Source organism: Dendropsophus ebraccatus, chromosome 5, assembly GCF_027789765.1.
Source record: "Dendropsophus ebraccatus isolate aDenEbr1 chromosome 5, aDenEbr1.pat, whole genome shotgun sequence".
In the NCBI taxonomy this organism is placed as follows: domain Eukaryota; kingdom Metazoa; phylum Chordata; class Amphibia; order Anura; family Hylidae; genus Dendropsophus; species Dendropsophus ebraccatus.
Window position 1 is genome coordinate 60046562 of NC_091458.1, and position 7232 is coordinate 60053793.

Consider the following 7232-nt stretch of genomic DNA (forward strand, 5'->3'; position numbering starts at 1 on the left):
GCTCCTAGAGCCGGTCCTGGGACGAAGATATCAGCGCCCGAGAAAGTGCCCACGCTGTATGCAAATTACCTAAGGTGAGTCCAATGCCCGTAGAGAATGAATGGAGCTGTCATTCTCTATGGGCATCGGATTCATCTCTGCAGCATGCACGCATGGCTTTGGGCGCTGATATCTTCGTCCCGGGACCGGCTCCAGGAGCGGAACTCGCCGGAAAGGGTAATTATCAGGGGGCTGCATCGGGGGAATGGGCGGGCTCTGTGCCCATGTCCGCGGTGACAGGTTTCCTTTAACCCTGTAATGGTCTTTTAAGGAGACCTGCCTCCTTTTGCCTTCTTTTATTAATTTTGTGACTAAATAAAATATTGTTTGGATGTGCAGCTCGTGTGCATATGCTTTTTTTCTGTCTTTGAAATTTAAAAACCTAAACTCATTTTTATACTAATTTTCTTATACACATTTTCAAAATACGATAACAAGAGCATGAAGCAGGGAAAACAACAAGGGCACATTAATGACATGAGAAAGATCCAGGGGGAGATTTATCAAAAATATACACCTTTTTTTTGGAGTGGAAAAGTTGCAAAATTTTGAGCAACCGCATAGCTGCGCAAAATTTTGCGACCTTTCCCCACATACACTGATCATGCCTGCTTCAGCTTACACTGAAAGTAGGCATGATTTATTATGTGCGACTATCTAAAATAGTTGCACATGGGTTGCAGACTGACTCCACACTAGAGGTGGAGAGTTCATAGTGGAGAGTGCACTGCATCTGCCCCAGCAAGGAAGGGGGCACATAACCCCCTTCCTTGCTGGTGCAGGTGCAATGCCAGAACAGTCTGGTTCCCAGGGAGCCAGACTATAACTCCCATGCCCATGCTGAAGGTCACCCAGCTTTCCCAGCATCCTGTAAGGGTTAACCTTACAGGATGCTGGGAAAGCTGTGTGACCTCCAGCATGGGCATGGGAGTCACAGTCTTGCTACCAGGGACTTAACCCCTTACTTGCTGTTTGTTTTTGCTTGTGTTTTTTATTTTTTAGATACCGGTATGCAGAGGATTGCGTCGAATTTGTTTGGACTACGTCGACGACCAGCGGACTTTAATGTACAATAAAATAGTCAATGAGGGGTGTGGCAGTGTTTTAATTTGAATAAAAAAAAATTCTAGGTGTGTTGTGTTTTCTTTCATTACTTTACAGAATTAGAAGTGGAAGATAGACGGAATCCATCACTAAGTCCAGTGTTAGCTGGTATAAAATGGCTAAGACTAATCCCCCCATTATTATACATCCAAAATGGATACACACATATACACATGTATAAATACTCAATGTGGAGTTATTGTAATATGCATAACAAACACAGTCTCAAATACAATAATAATCCTATGAAGCAAAAGAAGACCTTGCGTGTAATAATAAATTGCAATCAATACAAGTAGAATATGAAGGTTCAAAATTTTATTAGCTAAAAAAATTTTTTAAACATTGGCAGTAAAAAATTCAAAAACCACACATGGAAGACAGCATCACAGGTATGGACAGATCCGGGTAACCTGATAATACAGGCTGCAACACGCTGTGAATTATAGGGAGATAGTCAAATGACCATGCACTGATGCTATATGTAACCTGGATAAATGGCTCTAAAGCCCGAACAATAACTTAAATAGACCATCCATGGCAAAGTGACTAAGTGCTAAAGTGCATAAAGCAAGGTGCAGAGCATACCCATCTACAGTTCACTGCCCGTCCTGGATGCCGCCAAACCCCGACGTACGTTTCGTCTCCTTCATCAGGGGGTCCATATCTGTCCATACCTGTGATGCTGTCTTCCATGTGTGGTTTTTGAATTTTTTACTGCCAATGTTTAAAAAATTTTTTTAGCTAATAAAATTTTGAACCTTCATATTCTACTTGTATTGATTGCAATTTATTATTACACGCAAGGTCTTCTTTTGCTTCATAGGATTATTATCCCCCCATTATTACCCCAGTACGTCGTCTGTCGTTCGCTAAAAATTCGCAGATCATGTAAACAGTCTTTCACTGATTTACCCTATGTAAAACATGGGTTTAAGCGATCTTAAAAACGATCGCAATAACAATTTTTCTTAGGAATTTTCAAATGATTTTTCTAACGATTTATTCGTCTAAACGCTGATCATTATAAAACCCAAATCGTTGCTTCAAAATCGTTAAATGATCGATTGGGTGAATGATCGCTCCGTGTAAACGCAGCATTATTCCTGATAGTAAATTGCACTTTAAATAGACCAGTCTATTCTTGCCAAAGAAGAAATAGACCACACCTAGAAAATTCCCCTGTTGATTAATCCCCCCCCCCCCAGTCTTCAGATATAACAACACAAATAGAGAAATAAAAGTATAGCCAAAATATTGGACTTCTCTCATAACTTCAGTGCTTTACTTGTTTTTTGTGTTGACTAAGGATAATTTTAATTACAGACTGTACAACGAAGGAAGCGAATAAGTGGAAGCAGATGGTTCTATTTTCTAAAAGCAGGCATTTTTCATCATTAATCCACTTTCAAAATCTATAAAGGGTCTAGTTAATATCAATTACAGGGTGCAGGCACAAGCTTCTAAGCTTAGTTGACAAGTATATAGATGGGCGGTACTAATAATTCACAGTCCACCAAACCCAAACAAATGTTAGTGTTCAAAATAAAAGCAGGACGGGTTGGTTTGGGTTTATATTTTTCTCTAAAGAATGTTATGCTTTTCAGCTGTTCCATATACCATGGGAATAATGTAGACTTCACAGTGTACTAAATACATTTGTAATTTTACCTTGATTCTAAAAAGTTTATGTTTGATTGCCTTTCCTGTTCTCAATGCAGATATCACAAAGCTGAATTTGTTGTTTTGCTCAACTCATGGAGAGATATCATGTGTTATCTGCAGATTTACATAGGCCCTAGGGAGTACAGGAAAACATGGATGCAGCCTATGCTGTATCCATGTTTTCCAGACAGCCTCAGGGCTGCATACAACTTTTTCAGCTGCCATAATCAAATGCCGCATAATTGGGTCCAGACAAACTAGAGTATGCACGAGGTTCACTCATCTCTAGTGTGAACATCTCCAGCCAGATGCCAGCAGGGCGCACGGTAATAAACCATTTCTCTGTCAAATTGCACTTCTATGGACAACGCAATCTTTTTTTCTGGGGGTCCACAGAAGCGCATTGTAAAGGGGAAATTGGCTGTCACCATGCACCCTTCTGGTATCTGGCTTCAGATGTTCGCACTATTAGGCCAGGTTCACACACAGTATGACACCGGCCGTTCTGTGACACGGCTGTGTCACAGAACAGCCGTTGTGAATGAAGTTCATATCGGCCTGTACTGCACGGCGCTCCGGTCCCCGTTTCCCGGCCGCTTCCGGGTGTCTGGCGCCGCCCGAAACGCTACGTCTCAGGGCCGCTCAGCCACTCAGTGAAGGAGGCGGGATCCGAGCGGACTTCAAACGGATCCCGCCTCCTTCACTGAGTGGCTGAGCGGACCTGAGACGTCACGTCTCGGGCCCGCATCAGACACCCGGAAGCGACCGGGCACCGGAGCGCCGTGATGCGGGACCCGCCGCTGGAACCGGGGAGGTAAGTGGACGTCTTTTATTTCAGCCACCTCCTCCCCGGTCCCCCCAAAAAAGTGCCCCCCCGCTGGAGCACCCCTTTATTTCTTTAGAATTGGGATGCGGGCACATTTGGGTGCACCGCATTCCAATTACCCATAGCCGACGATGTAAAGGGCGGCCGGTCTTGTACAGCCACTATTCAATGAATAGTGGCCACACAAAACTGACGTTTCCGTTTTTTCTGTGGCTGCAAGGAATCCCGGACGGAGTTTATACAGAGTGTATACACTCCGGCCAGGATTCCATTACAATCAATGCAATGTACTGTATTTTTTCATTTAATAAAGGCTGGTATTACAACGGCCATTATTAAATGAAAAAAATATGTTGGGTCAACTTAGCCCTAGGGTTCATTTAAACAGAAAGATTATCTGACAGATTATCTGCCAAAGATTTGAAGCCAAAGCCAGGAACAGACTATAAACAGAAATCAGGTCATAAAGGAAAGCCGGAGATTTCTCTTCTTTTCAAATCTATTCCTGGCTTTGGCTTCAAGTGTTTGGCAGATAATCTGTCAAATAATTTTTCTCTGTAAATGGACCCTTAGTGTGAATTGTTTACAAAAAGTTTATTAAAAAACAAGCAGCACCTGGCCACCACTACGAGAAAGAACAATCAGGGCCTTTACTTGTCTCTGATGGCATTTATAAAGTAAAAAAAAAAAAAGGAGTTTTTTTTCTGCAGCTGAAGTGCTATAAAGACACCACAGGGCTGCAGCAGCACACCTCCTACATCAATCATACAGGGCAAGAAAGAAAGGGGGAGGAGGTAGGCATGTCTGCCCAATGCACGTTTCGGTACGCCGTTCGTCACGCCCCTGACGAAGGGTGTACCGAAACGTGCGTTGGGGTTTTCCGGGGGTAAGGGAGCTGCACGGCTCTAATGCATGCTGTCTGCACTTTTAACTATGTATCAAACCAAAAAAGATCCACAAGGGATCACAAAAAATGCAGGACAGTCATAAATAAATATAATTGTAATCTTTATTTGAAATATTGCTTATTAAAAAATACCATGAATATGAAGGGGTTGAAACATAACCAAATACATACCTAGGTGAGGGGACATAACAAAGTATTTTATGGAATCATATATTGCACATACATGAGAATAAGTAAGGACTGAAATAAACTGCAGCAGTGCAAACAACCTCCACTGTGTAGTAAGCAATGTAAACAATAGTAAATAGTAGCAGAAAAAAAATTCTTAGTTAAATAAATATATATAGTGGATATACACAGAAGACCTGCTCTAAACAGTTTCTGCAGCTCATTATTGAGCTAAATTTTAAAATATTGGAGGATGTGGAATTAGAAATCGAGAGGACTCAGAATCAACTAACGGCTGACCAATCACCGGAGGAAATTGACAAAATGCGCAAAGAGATGGACGAATGGTTTAATGACTGGGAGAAAACTATCCAAGGAATAAAAGTCAAAAAATATTAAGGAGACCTAGCTGACTTTACTTCCAAACGGGCGTACCGATGGCGACAACAGAAATTCAAGATCACCAGGTCTATGTCTATTACATCTGTATCCTCAGCTGGAGGGGAATCCAATCTATCATCAGTGAGTTCACATGAAAATAGAGGCAATAAACGGAAATGGGAACACAAATACCATGGCGATCAAAAGAGGACACCAAGGCGTGGGGGGAGTGATCAGCGTCCATCATCCTCAAAGGTAATCAATTTATCCTCCATTATCCTTTCCAAGCCTCAACTAGAGGTCCTTGAATATGGCTTAACATTTTCACCTGTGGCCAATTTTGATTGTTTTACAGCCATAAAGGATTTACAATTATTTGGAAGAAAGTTGTTTTACAAAAAGACTTTCTCTGATGGAAATAAGGCGGATACAGTGTTCTCTACTCGGGAAGAACAACAAGCCATACATACACTTGTGGAACTACTAAATGAACAAGAGACGGATATCTCATCAGATACACTAGGTAAGTTTCCCAAAACTTTACTTCCTAAATCCACTAGGTTTCCGATGCTATCCCTATGTCCAGCCATTGATACTTTTGTGAAGTTGGTGACAGCCGAATTTGAAAAGATCTCTATGTTTCCCAAGCAGGATAATCTTAATCATGCCCAACGCCGTGCGTTACAAGAACTGTCCCAGATGAAAGAGGTTGTCATAAAACCCTCCGACAAGGGGGGCAATGTGGTCATTTGGCCTACCCCCCTATATGAAAAAGAAATGCTGAGGCAGTTTAGAGATATAACATGCTATAAGAAACTTACCTTTAATCCCCTTCTTTCCTTCAAGGGCCAACTTGAGGGACTCCTGGCATCAGCGGTTGGACATGGCATCTTGACATCTGCTGAGAAAAAAGCATTGACAGTGGAGTCGCCAACAATCTCGACAATATATCTATTACCGAAGGTACATAAAGACCTTAACAATCCTCCGGGGAGGCCTATTGTGTCAGGGAATAACAATTTGTGTGAGCCCCTGTGCAAATACATAGATTATATCTTACGTCCCCTTGTGGAAGTCCTGCCATCCTATATTAAAGATACGAGTGACTTCTTGGCCAAAATGGACGGAGTACAGCTTGATGATAATATGCTCATCGTCACCTGTGACGTGGAGTCATTATATACTTCAATCAGACATGAGGACGGCATAAGAGCAGCCCATTTTTTTCTATCAACTAGCTGTCAGAGTTCGGAAACGTGAATTTATTGCAGAAGCTCTGCGTTTTGTCCTTACCCACAATTTCTTTATCTTCAGAGACTCCCTCTACCTGCAGCTCCAGGGCACAGCTATGGGGGCGGCTTGTGCGCCCTCCTATGCTAACTTGTTCCTGGGGCTGTGGGAGAGGGAGATCTTTCAGGTGGACCCCGTGCCAGGCATTGAGCAGGTTGCTATGTGGGGACGCTATATCGATGACATTGTCATGGTATGGCAGGGGTCATCACTGGAGTTACAGACATTTATGCAGTCACTTAATCAAAACGACCGGAACATCAGGCTTACGTACAAGTTTAGCCGTACAAAAATTGACTTCCTTGATGTCTCATTACAGATTGACCAACGTGGCTTTGTCCAAACTGACCTATATCGGAAAGCGACATCTGCCAACACACTTCTACATGCATCCTCCTCTCATCCCTCACATTTGATCAAGAATATTCCAGTTGGCCAGTTTCTCAGGGCCAGGAGAATATGCTCTACTGATGAATTATTTGAGAAACAGGCTGAAGACTTGAAAATACGTTTCCGCGAACGGGGCTATAGCAATAGATGCATTAAGCGAGCGTACTTGCGAGCGAAACATTCCCATAGACCTGACTTGCTCCATCCTAAGAAGAAGGCAGAGACTAATGAGACACAGGTGAGATTCATCACAAACTTCAACGGACAAAGCCGCGCAATTGTTCAGGCATTGAATAAATATTGGCCTGTGTTGCGCATGGATGAATCACTCAATACAGTCTTACCTCCACAGGCATCTATTACCTACCGTCGTTCAGGGAATTTGAGGGACCAGATGGTTCGTAGTCACTATCAACCAGCAAACCCAGCTGAAATCTGTAAAGGAATGAGGAGTAAGCCTGA

General features: G+C 42.6%; 1 long non-coding RNA gene across 1 annotated transcript; it reads left to right on the forward strand.

The window, feature by feature from the left end:
• Nucleotides 1–4709: 4709 nt before the first annotated feature.
• Nucleotides 4710–7232, forward strand: LOC138792649 (uncharacterized). Its single transcript, XR_011363171.1, has 4 exons — nucleotides 4710–5613; nucleotides 5937–6053; nucleotides 6700–7008; nucleotides 7123–7232. It is a non-coding gene; the product is annotated as an uncharacterized lncRNA (long non-coding RNA).